Genomic DNA, 14,919 nt, shown 5'->3' on the forward strand with positions numbered 1-14,919 from the left:
TTAGTGCTCTCTACAGATACCTGAAAGGAAGGTGTGGGGAGCTGGAGCTTGGCCTCTTCTCCCAGGTAACTAGTGACGGGACTAGAGGGAACGGTCTCAAGTTGTGCCAGGGGAGGTTTAGGTTAGAAATTAGGAGATCTTTCTTCTCAGAAAGAGCAGTCAGGCATTGGAATGGGTTGTTCAGGGAGGTGGTGGAGTCACCGTCCCTGGGAGTGTTTAAGGAAAGGTTGGACCTGGTGCTTAGGGACATGGTTTAGTGGGTGACATTGACAGTAGGGTGATGGTTGGACCAGATGATCTTGAAGGTCTTTTCCAACCTTAATGATTCTGTGATTCTAAGGGGGGTGCTGGGCAGCTGCAGGAGCTGGGGTTAGGGGGTCCTGCCATGCTGGTGTCGGGGTGCAGGCCCCAGTGACACAGGGCCATCCCACAAGGTGCGCGTCCTGATGAAGTCATCTTCAAATCAAAACCAGGAGGGGTTTGACATCCCTCTGCTAATCTTGGCACGACCCAAGAGGGAAATGTCTGCTCCTCCAAATGTTACCATAGGGTTTTGTTCTTCTGTTCACCTTAAGCCTTCATCCCAGTGTTACCAGCAGCTAAGTTCCTAACCTGGGTAGCCTGGGCCATCAGTTTTGGGAAAGTTTTTGTAGACCTGCAGTGTAACACTGAGCCTGGAACTAAGGAGAAGAGGTGCAGTGTGATCCCTGAGACACTAATCTGTTAGTAGGGTCTCTGAAGGGACACAGGGGAAAAGCTCTGCTCCTAACTTTTCCCTTGGTTTATTTAACAAGATTGCAGTTTCACACACGCAACCGTCTGTTTTCTTACCTAACTGTAATTTTGAAAAGACACTCCTTTTCCCTTTTGAAGCTGTTGTTTTGTTGTGCAAGCATGAGAAGCTATCGTGCACAAATACATAAGAAAAAGGGATGAGTGGAGCAAGCCATGTTTTTTGTGAAGTTAATTTTAAGGATGTTCTCTGTCTATTGTTTGCAAAAGTTTTTTTGTTAAAGCAGAGCAGTAGTAAAAGCAGGAATGAAAAGTGCACCATATTCTCCTTGGAGGTAACTCTACAAAACACTGCTGTGCTTTACTCTGTCAAGAACAACTCTCTTCCCAAATCCAAAAATACCTGACTTCTTGGAACCACCTATTATCCCAACCAAGTACTGCATGCCATGCTGCATGTCACTTCTGTTTACTGATTCAGCTTTGCACATACCAGAGCCCCACAGAAGATGTGGGGAGGTGGACAAGATGGCAGTTTGCTCTGAGAGGTTATGGGGTTTTGGGTGTTCTCCAGATGTGCTCAGGGCTCTCTAGCTGTGCCTGAGTGGGTTTCTTTGCCATGCCCAGAGCCTTGGAGTTTGCCATGCAGCAAGTAGTTGCTGTAATTCTCCTAAACAGGTAGTGCTCATACTCAAGCCACTCTACCCTGTGGGTTAAAAAAAAAAAAAAAAAAAAAGGGAAGAAGAAGCCATTTATTGCACTCCATGCCTGAAGAAAAGTGTGTGATGACAAGCTGGCAGTATGAAACATTAGGGAGTCCAGGCCAGAACCTAACACAACCATATAAACCTGCGTGTGTGCAGAGTGTGCTGATGCTGGGAGGTGTGAGTCTTTCTACTTACGGTGAAAGACCAAGGAAAAAGAACAGCTGTGCAGAAGAGCTGCAGCCTGTTTGGGGATGGATTGCCCCAGGCTCCCAGGGCTGGGGATTGAGAGGAAGCAGCAAATAACAGTGGCTGTCCAGATTAACTTGAGAAACATCACACCTAGCCCCTTTGTGGTTGTGCTTTGCAGAAGTCACAGGCGATTCCCATGCACCCAGCATGTTTTGTTGGCCTGTACACACCTCTGAGTAGTGTGAGTATGTGTGAGTAGGGTATTGGTTATTAATGAAAATGTGCTTAGACAGTTTAGGAAGGATGGAAATTACTAAAGTTTTGCTTCTGTGAAGAGATATGTATATTTGCTAGTATAGATACTAGTTTTGCTATAATTACAAACTTGTTATCCTGCCCATATTTTTCATGGTTATTCATGTTCTTTCATAAACGTGGTGCATAAGTGGGGATTAAAAAATAGAGATGCAAGTAAATACAAAGGTCATGGCATAGTAGTATTGCAGTGTACAGGAAATTATATATATATATATGGAAAATGACTTACAGAGATAAGTCCGTCCTTTTCAGAATGTTTCTATTTATCTATAAGCTGTACTGTTTAAATTTTATACTCTTTGTCAATTGGATATAATAACCCTTGCACAAAATATATAACTTCCTGAGAAGCTTATCTGAAAACTGACAATTGCATAAATGATTTGTGTAATGCACTGAAAATTGGATAGCATCAGACAGCTAAGGAACTACTAATACCATTTTTATTTATTTATTTAATGAATGCACTTCACAAAATTATATTCTCCTGTAGTATTGTTGTACTGAAAGCAAGTGGGAATATATGATTTGATTGAAGATTAAGAAAAAATAAGTTTTTTTTATGTTATTTAAGCTAAGCCAATTTGTGATAGTTTGCAAAATTAATTAATTTGAAATAATAAATTTCTTTACTTTCAAGGGACAGTAAGCTTTAATATCTTACGAAACCTGTAAGCTTTTCAGGAGTTGATGCATCGCTCAGTTTGTAACTAGTGAAAAGCTTATGTGTTTTTCTCTTTCCTCTGTACATAACTTTTCAGTTTCACTGCATACCCAATCCTTGCTTTTACCATTCCTGAAATACACCTACTGGAAGCTAGCTGTCAGGTAGCTTTTGTAGTGATGACAGGTTTTACTTTTTTTTTTTTTCCCTGGGTTACACTGTGTCCTATACTTTGGAATAGGGAAAATATTTAGAAATTTCTAGTCATGGAGATTTTATTTAAAAAAAAAAAAAAGAAAAGAGTAATAAAGTAATGTTACAAAAAGAGAGATTAAGTCAAGAGAATGCGAAATATGATTTCAGTAAAACACCATGAGCATAAGTCAAACTCATGATGTGTTATGTTAGATAATGCCTAAAATGTTTCATTAAGTTTTAACTTGGTTGATAGCAAGATTTCAAATTGTATGTGAAGTTTGAATAAATTCAGAATTCATGAAAACAGATGTAAACTGGTGAATTCAGAAAATACCGCGTTACACATCTGTCTTTATTTCCTTCTGTTTTCATATATATACTTGCATTCATACATAAAAGTGCATGCACACAGATGCTTGGCTTACAGAATGAAAAATGAAGACTATTTCCATTAAAACAATTAATAATTTATTTTATTATGCCAAATAGATGTCGGGGTTAGAGGCTTTTTAAAGAAAAGTGGATGAAAGTGTGTAATTATATTTTTCCAGGAAATGTTGCTAAGTCTTAAAAAGACATTACAAACATTTCTCTGTACATAAACATCCGCACAGCTACTGAAGTCAGGTTGTTGTCTTAATATAAATATGAAAAGTTGCAGATGTTCCAGTTACAGGTTTTAGACATTAATATTTGCTGTGTTCTTCAGAAAAAGGAAAAAAACAAACAAACAAAAAAAACCAAAAAAAACTTTCTGTAAAACTTAATTGCTTTCTGAACTTCATTATACTGAATATTGTACTAACAAAATAAATGCTCATTCATTTAGTTTTGTGGAGAGAGATCAAAGCTATGAGGAAGTAGACCACACTTTTCTAAGGAATGCCAGTTAGAAGTTTCTCACTTAAAAATCACGTGTAAAGCAAGGTAAAAATGCCACATGTCTCAAGGAAACTACAGTCTTTGATGGAGAGGTTGCCATTTAGCCACCAGTATTCCCCAGTTTAGGAGAAAGAGTAAGGAAGACTCTACTACACTGAAAATCAGCATTAGACCCCTATCGTGATGTACTCTCCACTTTTTTTTTTTAATGGGTGTTCAGCTCTTGATTAAGGGACAAATTACAGGGCATAACAACTTGCCAACCCATCAGAGCACAGTAACATGCCAGATATTGCTTAAAATATACAATGATAAATTACTAAAATTTCACAGGTATGTTATTTTGCTTCAAAAGACAAACGCTTCCTTGTTCTCACAAATCTATAATGTGAATCAAATACCCTGTAACTTCCTGTCCCAGAAATTTCCTCAGTTTGTTGAACAGGGTAAGAAACTGTAACTGTACATACAACAGCAGCAAAATGGAAAGAGGCAGTAAAATTAGCCATAGCATCCAATGAAAGCAAGACACTGCTGTATTACAAACAAGCAAATAAAAACTTTCTTTAAACAAGCGTTCACCGAGAAAGGGTGGATGAAATAAGCACCTCATGGTTTTACAGCAGTGGGATTGAACCGTGGGCAGGAGAGATTTTTCCAAACCATCCTGCCCCGCTGCTGACTGACTCCCTTGTTCAGGGGCAGTAGACCTTAGCAGGGCACCCTGCTGCCAAAGGTTGGCTAAGGCAAACTGGTACGATTTTGTCTGTTCCTGCTGAAGGGATGAATATTGACTGCATCAATCAGGAGTTCAGCATCTCAGGCTGTACAAGAGAGGAATTCATCATTGCTGCCCTGAGCAGGTTATTACAAACGATGATCAAAAATAGGTATCTGAACAACTGGGTATCTGAAAGATGTATTCCCAGCAGGTGTTCAGAGAGAGATATTGGAGTGATCAGTATGTATTCTTACTTCAGAATCAGACAATGTTGATACCTCTGAAAACATCCATGTATACTTCTTTCATTCATCACCAGCAGTGGAATAGCAGCAAGGAGTAAGTGGACAAATGGCAAATGTTTTGGGTACTGTAGAACCAAGTGGGATTTCGGTACTATTTCCTGAATCTGTTCTTAAGCACTTTTTTTTTACTTGCCTGTCCTTGAAATCCGCCTCGTATTACCAAACGGAGGAGCTGATGTTCTGCAAACTAGTATTTTATGTGTACTCGTTCTCTGCAGATAGCAACATGTCAAGAAGTTCTTTTAAAAATGTACGAATGTGCAAAAAAGAAATAGAAAGCACAAACAAGTGCTTAGCTTGTGAGAGGGCGACGACCTGAGTTCTGGAAACCTACTTTCACTACGCAGTTTTATCCAGTGATTACCTGGCACAGTTCTGAGAAAAGGCACTAGGACACAGAAATCTTGGAAAGTGTCTATATCACTGGGATAGCATGTGATGCCCCTTCCAGCTTTCCCTTTTGTTCTGGTTTCTGCTCATTACATTTGGCAGTAAATGTATAACCCTAATTGCAAGCTATTTGGTGTAGCTTGTTTGCTTATATTCATTATTTATGTTTCAACAGTATCTGACCAATGAATCATATGAGTGTATGCAAATAGCTGGGACTCAATTAAGAAAGAAAATGCGTTTTGTAAAGAAAAAAAATTTGATTGTAGGTAGAGGCACAGGTAAGTTATAATCAATGAATAGAGACAATGTTATGTGGTTTGGGTGACCAATAAATAAACCAGATAGAAACTTCTGAGTAGATAATTCATGGGCTACTTCTGCCAAAAATCCCATAGCCCTGTACAATGGATAATTTTGGTACTGATGGAGATTATTTTTATGGGTTTGTTGATTTGTTCATGGGCAATTCATAAACAGAATTAAGAATGCAATACATATCTTGAATTGTTCATGTAGCTGCATGACTGTACTATACCTTTGTGAATCAATTTTCAGCTCATTTTCAAAGAGACATAGATGCAGCTACCTTTGAGACAGATGTGCTTTGTTAAAAAATAAAGTGGTGGAAGTGGACAATTAGAAGAAGGTAAGAATTTTACTGCTGATTTTATTGCCTGAAAAATACCAGAAGAGTCTGTATTTAATAGTTCCCATGCAAAATGGAATAGGAAGTGAAAGAAAACGTTCATTGCAGTGATAATTTCCCTTTTCTGCTCATCTTTCTACAACAGTGCAAAAATTTGCTACATGTGTTCTGGCACCGCAAAATACTCCTTTTTTCTTTTTTTTTTTTAAATCCATTTTTTCTCTAAGATTTACAGTTGTATTTATATTTAAGATATTGGGGAAAAATGTCTAACATTCATACCAAATGAATGTTTCCAAAGACATTTAGCTACCTTTATCAAAGAAATTTTATTTTTTTTATTATTATTACATTGTTCAATTATACTCATTGAACAGATAAAATGTTTGGTAAGCCTATTTCCTGTGATTGCACAGTAATTAAACACAAAGATTAAGTGAATGTAAACAAAGGCAACTAGGATTTTTATACACTCTGTGAGCAGCTGATCACAGGCTTTCAATTAAACTTAACAAATAACAAGGACTTTTCAGGAATTGCCTTGGGGGATCATGTGTTCTGTTTTAACTGCAACAGCAAAGTTGCCTAAGAGTTAGGGAGCTATTGCTCATCTTGCTTTTGCTTTAGTTTAACATTGACTCTGCAACTGTATGGTCTAAATAATGGTCTGGAGATTTAAAAAAAAAAAGTGATCATTATCATGGTGTTACTAACCTGAGGAACAATAAGAATAGGCAGGGTGGTCAAAAATACTGTTCAGAAAATGTATAAAAAGAACCCTAAGTAGACATAAGAGCAGGGAAAAAAAAGCAAGATCAGACTTCCTGGAGAGAACTCAGATCATGGGTGACTTGGTCCAAACATTTTCTCTTACAAAGTGAGGCTGTCAGGATCAATTTTAGGATGCAGAAGGTCATGGGTGGTTAAGCCTAACACTGAGGTAAGGTTAGGTTGCAGAAAGCCAGTATGTAACAACTCAAATTGTAAGATTAATGGGGATTAGCAGTAATTGGATAATTTTGAATACACGTGTTAGTATCATTGTAACTGGATTAATAATATGTCTTTGTTGTACTAGACTGCCAAGACACTAATGAGACTACTAATAAATTCATGGTTCTGCATATGACGGGCGTTCTGTTAAGCCAAAATTAATTGCATGTGGTTTAATGCAACAAAGTGGTGGAATATGACAGCAACGTAAGCAAACCTTTAAGGATTTGCTGAATATCTGAGAGAGAGATTGCCAGACGAGAACTTTGGGAAGTCTCTGTTTCACTGATTAGGAGAAATAGTCATAAGAACCTATTTGAAGTGTCCTTTGGCCAAGGAGCAGAGTCCTCTGCCTCCTTATTAGAGGAGAGAAGCTTTGAATTTATAGAGAAGCCAACAAAGAGCAAAGGGCTAAACCAAACCCTACGGCTCTGTTGAGGGAATAAGATGTACAAAAGGGTGAATAAAGCTCAAGGGGATAACCAACCTTACAGAAGAGGGACTAAAACCCTGCAGTTTTTTTGTTTGTTTGCTTGTTTGTGGGTTTGTTTGTTTGTTTCAGAATAATCATTTCTGAGGAATCTGAAAAAACTTCTGGGGGATTCCCTGTCCCTTATACACACAAATGCACACACAGATGACCTGGTTCAGTTCTGACATCAGGGGAGAGGTGTTTTTTTCTGGGGAACAGGCCTTTCTCTGAAGTAAGGTAAAGACCAAAAGTCCTGGCACACTAGGACAGGAGTTAAGAGAAAGTAAGCAAACAAATCCCCATCCGTTACTAAGATTATTCAGGAGCAGAAGGAAGAAGCTCACCTGTTTTGCTGTAGTAATGCTTAGTCCTCTTTCTCCATTAATCATGACAGAAGAAACGACTGAGATGTTTGATATAATTGTACAGTGAGAACTAAACCCATTGGACCAGGAATTGTAAAACGACTTCAGTAGCTGACGAGTTTTTGAGCGTGCCTTCTTCTGGAACATGGTGGTGATGGCTTTAAGCTGGCTACTCTTCTTGCAGCGGTGTCTTTTGAAGATCTGTATCATACACCTCTTGTCTGTGAGTTTCTCTATGTAGCACCTTGTAGCCAATGAGCAGTTGGACAAAACCAAACTAATGCAAGGGGAACCTATCTCAGTTCCCATATAACCGAAGAACCATCTTCATCCAAGTAATATTGAAGTGGTTGAAGACTCGAAGTGTTGAAGTGTTCAAAGTGTTATATGGAGAAAATCAGGAACTCCGTATGGTATATACTGTACTATATATAGTATAAAGCTGTGCTTCCAGAGCAAATATATTTATTATTATTTATTTATTTTTATTTTCCCCAGTCCATAAGAACAGAGGCTCCCCCGATGATACAAGAACTTTTAGCATCATACTAGCAGCAAATGTGGGTCTTCTCATAATTTCATGTATTTCGTTCTCATATGGAAACAGGAAGAAATGGAGTCTTTGAGGTCTATTGATCGAAGAGATGCTAAACAACTACATTCTCTATTGAGCTGTATCCATTCAGATGTCCTCCCAAATGACAAGTAACTAAGAACATTATGGACTTTTGGTGTTGGTAAACGGTGAAAGACCCACAACATGTGGTTCTCCAGCAGGTGGTTCTGTGGTTCTTGCAAAATGCAAGTAGTGGTAGTCATAGAATCATAGAATCATTTAGGTTGGAAAAAACCTCGAAGATCATCTAGTCCAGTGTTTAGCATAACACTGCCAAGTCCACCACTAAGCCATGTCACATCTACGCATTTTTTGAAGACCTCCAGGGATGGTGACTCAACTAGTTCCCTGGACAGCTTGTTCCAATACTTCACAATCCTTTCAGTGAAGAAATTGTTCATAATATCCAACCTAAACCTCCCCTGATGCAACTTAAGGCCATTTCCTCTTGACTTACCGCTTGGTGCTTGGGCAAAGAGGCTGACCCCCACCTCTCTCTAGCCTCCTTTAGTCCAAGTGTGATGTCTTCATCTTGTCCAAATATATATTCCGTGAGGTTAGCAGCTATCCTCTTAATCTACTCTAATAAACCCACTGGTTTCCCGTTGAAGACACTAAAATGTTAATAGTAAAAGTATTAATAGTAACTGGGGATGCATAAGTGGAGCTACCAGAATAATCTTGAATGCAACTTTTATAAAATACTAGGAAGAGCCTTCTCGAATTCACAGAACTTTGTATAAGATCTTGTTCTCAGACTTTGACCATTTCAGGTACAAGACCTGTATCCTGTATGCTGCAACTACGTAGATATCCTGTATGAGGAGCGTAAAACCATGTGGGTTTCGTAGATCCCAGCTGGGATCTAAATAGTAGACATAGGGCTTAGATATAATTTTGAGTGCATCTGGTATCACAGCAGAAGTTTAAATTCAATCAATGTAAAGAACCATGTCTATAATTACTTGTTACTTGTTTCCCCACCACCACCTTTCCATGGTTTCCTTTACAAAACTGGCATATTCAATAAAAGATTTGTTCCATTCAGTTCCTTCAGCTTTTCTTAGCAATTTTTAATGTACTGAAAGACAACAGATAAAACTAGCAACTGATTCAATTGCTACTCTTTCTGTCAGAGGTGAGCTGTTTACTCTGAATTCTTATTAACATTTATGTTCAAGGCAGTGTGCAGTGAGCTTCAGTGAGACAAAGATCCAACTGTAATTGTTATATTTTGTGTAAAAGTGTTGTTAGTATTCTGATCAAGTCAGTGGTCTCTTTTTCATAGACTCAGTTGTAATTTTTATTAAGCAAGAGACAATTATTTAGGTAAAATAACCTTCATATAATTATAATCTGATGTTTTATATAAATTTTAATGATCATTCAGGACAATGAGTTCTGATTCTTTTTACAATTATTGTCCACTTCTGTGGTCTCTTACTTTTATTTTTGAAACCAGTTGGAATTTGTAGAATTAGGCAGATCTGAAATTCAATCCAATTTGGTATATATGGATAAGCAATATGCAATAAACAGAAAACTAGAGAGCTGAAGAATTCTCTGCTCACCAAGGATATAACACAAAAGCCATTGTGAATGTTTCATGTAAGAGGATCATTTGGGCAAGAGGAAATTAATATAAATAAGGTTCTTTTTTACTTAGAATTTATCTACTGAAGAGTGAAAGGGGATCATATGGTTTGCCATTTGTATAGTAAAGAAACTGCTGTAGAAAAGTTGACAGCACTTTTATTTTTCTTTTGTTTATGTGCTCTTCTCAGTCTTCATTCTATTTATTTTTTTCTTCTGCTATGAAAGCCAATTATTTTATTTTTGGTTCTATAAATTAAGGAACTGCTTTAGTCTTCTATTGCAAAGTTTAAAAATGAATGAATGCAGTGATATGTTTACTTGCATTAACATTGTGATGGAAACAGGAAGAGTTTTTTCAAAAGCTTGGGTGTGTTCTTGGCCTCAATTATAGTACCAGTGATTGTGTCCAGAGAAAAGCAGTGTCAAGAAAGAGGAATCTGAATTAAAAATGAAGTGTCAGGTTTTTTTTGTTTTGTTTTGTTTTTGAGGAACTATAGATGTCTGGAAACAGTCTGGGATACTGAATAGTTCAAGAAGATCTACACAGAGACTCACACTGTATATAGTTTGGACTTTTTTCAGAGTGCCACAATGAAGTTCAGTTCTGTGCCTTCACAAAGAAGAATAACAAAAGAGGCTCCAATTCAGGTAGTAATACATAGTTATAGAAGAGTAATCAAATTTCATTTGGAACTGAATTTTTTTTGTCTGTCAAGTATGATACTTCAGTGTCTGTCATTTGTCATTCATGGACAGCAATCATTTACAGCAGAATTCCCCTACAGAAAAATAGAAAACTCAATAAGTGGTAAGGAAAAGAAATATTTTTTTTCCTTTCGAATTTTTAGGAAAAAAAAATGCTTTTTCTAATTATTACTATTTTATAGGAAACCTGCAGTCACAACAAAGTTTTTGATTAAATCTATGATGACATATTTAAATGTGATTCTAAAATTGCAAGGCTATATTGAGGAGAAAATGTTGCAATACGGAGAACTAAAGAAGAGTAATGAAGAAATCTTTTCACTTAGGAAAGTGTCATTGACTCTAAGGTGCCATTGGGAGAAGCACTTATTTTCCTCTATTTCCCTGTTTTCCATCTATACAATTAGGATAGATGTGGGGTTTTTTGTTTGTTTTTTGTTTCATTAGAGGAGTATTAGTGTGATAAACAAGCTAGGAATTCTGAGGAATAAAACTAACATCAGGACATAGCTAACAGAATTAGGTCAAGACATTTGTTATATTAATTAGTACAGAAATTAATTTGTTCTGAGGCAGATAGTGCTTGCCATTTTACATTTGTAGTAGAACAGGAAAAAAATAATAGGTTATGTAAAGAGAAAAGACATTAGCATAGGCTGTATAAAATTAGGGAGAAAAAAACAAACTGCTAAATATGATGAAATACTGAGTAAAGTCATATGCATCACTCAGAAGCAAAGGATAGATCTATTTACTTTAGGCAAATATTGTGTATCTGTACCTAATATGGGGAAAAAAATGTTTTTCAAGGTGAGAAAGACCTTTCAGTTTTAATAGTCATGATATACGAGTCCAGAGTTCTACAATGAGCGTAATTTGGTGATAGCACTTGACTGAGAAACTTCCACATCCATCTTGTGTGTGAGACCCTTTGGCTTGTGCCAAAGCAATTTTGTTTGTATCGCTGTAGACTGTACCCCTGAACAATTCAATGTTAAAAGCACCTATTAAAGGGGAATGAGCTGCTAGGGGGGCAGATAGAGTAGATTCTCTCCAGACTCGGTATTGGTAGTAAATCCCTCATAAATTAAAACTTCAGACAAATTATTTGAGTATGTCTCAGGAAACAGAAGATTTAAGTGTTGTAAACAAACAAACAAGAACAATAAACAAACATCTCCTAATACTCCATCGCTCCTTGAATTTAACAGCTATGAATATACAATCAGTAATATAATTAGTGTGGTCCGAAAATACAGTGCAGAAGTAGAGAACAGGTGTGAGGACCTTATGCCTGCATAATGCATGTTTCAAGGAGAGTAATTCTAGTCTGATCTCCTAAGCTGAACACTCCAGCAGTTCAGGTGCACTTGAGAGCACCTTTCGTTTTAGTTCCAGCTAACACATCATCTTGAATGAATATACAAAAATAGTTTAAGCACTCCTCAGTGCAGACGCAAGGATGGTAAGTCAGAAGATTTACTTTAAATCAGAAGATTTACTTTAAAAGTGAATCCAAACTAAAACTTTTTTTTTTCACTTCGAACACTCTCCTGAGAAATTATCAAAATATTGCATAATTTGCTTAGAGCTTTCCTCTAAGGTTGGAAGGAAGCTCCACAAGAACAAATCAGGGTGGTGAACAGCACACCAGTGACAACAGTTCATGCTCAGTATAACCTCAATGCAAAGACCTTTGATAAATATAGAATACATTAGTAAAACTCAAGGCTTGTCTGAATATGAATGATGACCTGAAAACCAAGTTTCTGCTCTGCTCTTAAGCAGGAGGAGAATTTAAAGGTGGAGGGGCTGCCTTCTGTCCACTTAACGTTATGATTTTTGACCACAGGCCATAGTCTTGCAGTGACTTTCATAGAAAGAGTGAGATGGACTGATTCTGCTACCCAAAGGTTATAAATATTTGGCAATTTGATGGAAATGCTTGAGGCCAGGTTAATTTGTTTGGGCTATGACTTTTAACCAGGAAAAAGTAAAAGATCTTGAAAAAATGTCTTGAATAATCTTGCTACTCTGTTCTGTAACCTGTATCTGTAATGTGTTTCATTATATACAGGTTTAAAAATATGATATCACACCAAATGAAATAGACATTATCACTCTGAACAAGTGATAAGCCACCTCATAAAGAACTATGTCTATATAACCTCTTCTCCATACATCTATGCAATTGGCATAGGATACTGATTAGGCAACATATCTGTCCAGTTTGATTTAGCTGGAATTTACATGAACCACATGTTTATTTGCAGGGAGTCAGTCATCTGCACTTTAAAGAATTTATTCATGCAGTGCAGTAATTCATCAACACTTTTTCCTGTCAGTGGGATTTTCCTAATATATTTGTGTAACTGCCAACATCAAAGATTACTCCTGAAATAAAAGATCATCCCATTTCATAGCAGAAAGAATTAAAACATCAAAGTTTGCTAGTGTTTCAGTAAATTCGTATGTTAATTTTTAGTGCCTGACAGAAATGCCTCACTAGGTCAAAATTTTGCAGCTTTTGCAGAAAGGAACAGTTTGCCTTACAGAAATGAGGAATAATTAGTGGTTTCATAATTAATCTATTAGGTAAATATTTTATCCAAAAGAATTGATGTCACCTAAACCAAATGATTTGATATGCTCAAAAAGCATTTGTTTCATTTTAAAATAAGGAGAACTACAAAATACTGTGTACATCTTTGATCTGAAGTTTGTTCTTTATAGCATAACAATGGGACTCAGAGCATCCTTATAAGGAGTTTAAGACACAACATCAAGACGTTCCTCTTCCACAGAGGTCAAGTGATTGTGTTTGAAACAAACAAACACAAATAACAACACTTTTCCTTTACTGTAAAAGCAACTAGCATTATTAAGTTAACTTCTCCATTGTATCTTATCATAACAGGTCAACCCCACACATAAAGTATGGTAAACTGGCTTATGAGGTTTTGCCCCACTTGTTTTTCAGTGTCATTTAAATTGAAGAGCTTCAAAACAAAAATGTTTTGTTTCGCTAATTCTCTTCTTTGTATTTGAAACTGTTCCCATTTGTCAAAGGACCCAACTTGTGCCTCACCAAGATCAGTAAAAAAAAAATGAAATTCAGGGACAACGATCAGATGATACTGTCATTACTTTAAAATGTTCAGGGGAATCCGATATTTTCCTTCAATATTAGAAACAAATAATATTCAACCATTTCACTAAATTATTCAAACTCATGCACTACAATCAGGTTTTGAAAAGGGCCAAATTTTCAGGTTGCTTCTAATTTGCAAGCCCACTTTTATGTGTACCATTGATAGCATCTCTGTTTGAATCTGCAAATTATGTTTTGAACTGTGAACTGTTGTCTCTAATTTGTGCTATTAGTGTTTTGAATAAGTGCCTAATCTTGGTCCTCAAAAATATGTCAGGAGCTGTGATTGGAAAGCCAGTGTAGGTATAATGTTATAGATGATACATTGTGCATTAACAGTAGAGCATTTCTTATGATTGCTGCACTGTTATCTTGAAGTAGACCTGCCCTGATTAAAATAAAAAAAATAAAAATAAAAAAAAGTACCAAAAGACTGCTCCTCCCTTGAAATTCCAGTGTTATTTATGAAAAATACTTTTGGGCTTCTGTGTTCATTTGCTGACATTATTGCAGTTCATTGTGTTATAATAGAGTTATAATTTAGATCTAAAATGTAATGACCAGTCATTGTTATTCTGTTCTCTATGTTCTGCCTTAGCTGAAATGGTGTATTAACTAGTATAAACTGAAAAAACGAAGGTGCCTTACAGAAATTTAAAAACTGGAACGAAATTGTATAGGATTAAAACAATTTATATATATATATATGTATAAAGCAAGATTTGTTATTGTATTAGCTAGCATAGCTGAATAATAGCCTTTAACAAGATTACTTCTGTTATTTAGTTGGGTAATTTGTATAGAGGCACTATCCAACTAGCTTCCATTGCCTAGCCAGAGGTGTTGACAACAGAAATGCTACCCCTCCAAAGGGTCTATCCTCTCCATCCTTGGGGCAGGCATGGCACCTTGACATATGCAGGTAGAATAACTGTGATTTTAGCTATAAGTTAAACTGGTAGTAAAGAACAAAGAACATATATGCAATTTCTGAGCCTTGCAATCTTTCACTATGGCAGAATGCCTTTAAAAAACAGTATCACTTTTGTAGGGGAGAAAGGAAGTGGAAAGCATCAGTTGGTTTTTAGTGTGTTTTTTTCTTTTTACACAGGATGTTGCCTCTGCTTCTGCTACTGCTGATAATACTTCATCTTTCTGGCAGCATAATAACATTTCTCTCAATGTTATAACAAGCAAAGATGCTTAACGATGAACATAGTATCAGGCAGTGACAAGAATTTTAGGCCTCTATATCTGCAGGCTTGT

The 14,919-nt window shown here is 36.7% G+C and overlaps 1 long non-coding RNA gene across 3 annotated transcripts in view; it reads left to right on the top strand.

Moving 5' to 3' along the window:
- The window catches only part of LOC310897217, a 39,806-nt gene that overhangs the window by 17,655 nt on the left and 7,232 nt on the right, over positions 1-14,919 (top strand). The window contains exons 2-3 of one of the 3 annotated variants that reach the window (XR_014582135.1): positions 5,665-5,755; positions 10,286-10,445. This is a non-coding gene — a long non-coding RNA (uncharacterized lncRNA). The remainder of the gene's footprint in view (positions 1-5,664; positions 5,756-10,285; positions 10,446-14,919) is intronic. The other 2 variants (XR_014582136.1, XR_014582137.1) reach the window with 2 other exon arrangements.

This window comes from Anser anser (assembly GCF_964211835.1).
Source record: "Anser anser genome assembly, chromosome: 3".
Taxonomy (NCBI): Eukaryota; Metazoa; Chordata; class Aves; order Anseriformes; family Anatidae; genus Anser; species Anser anser.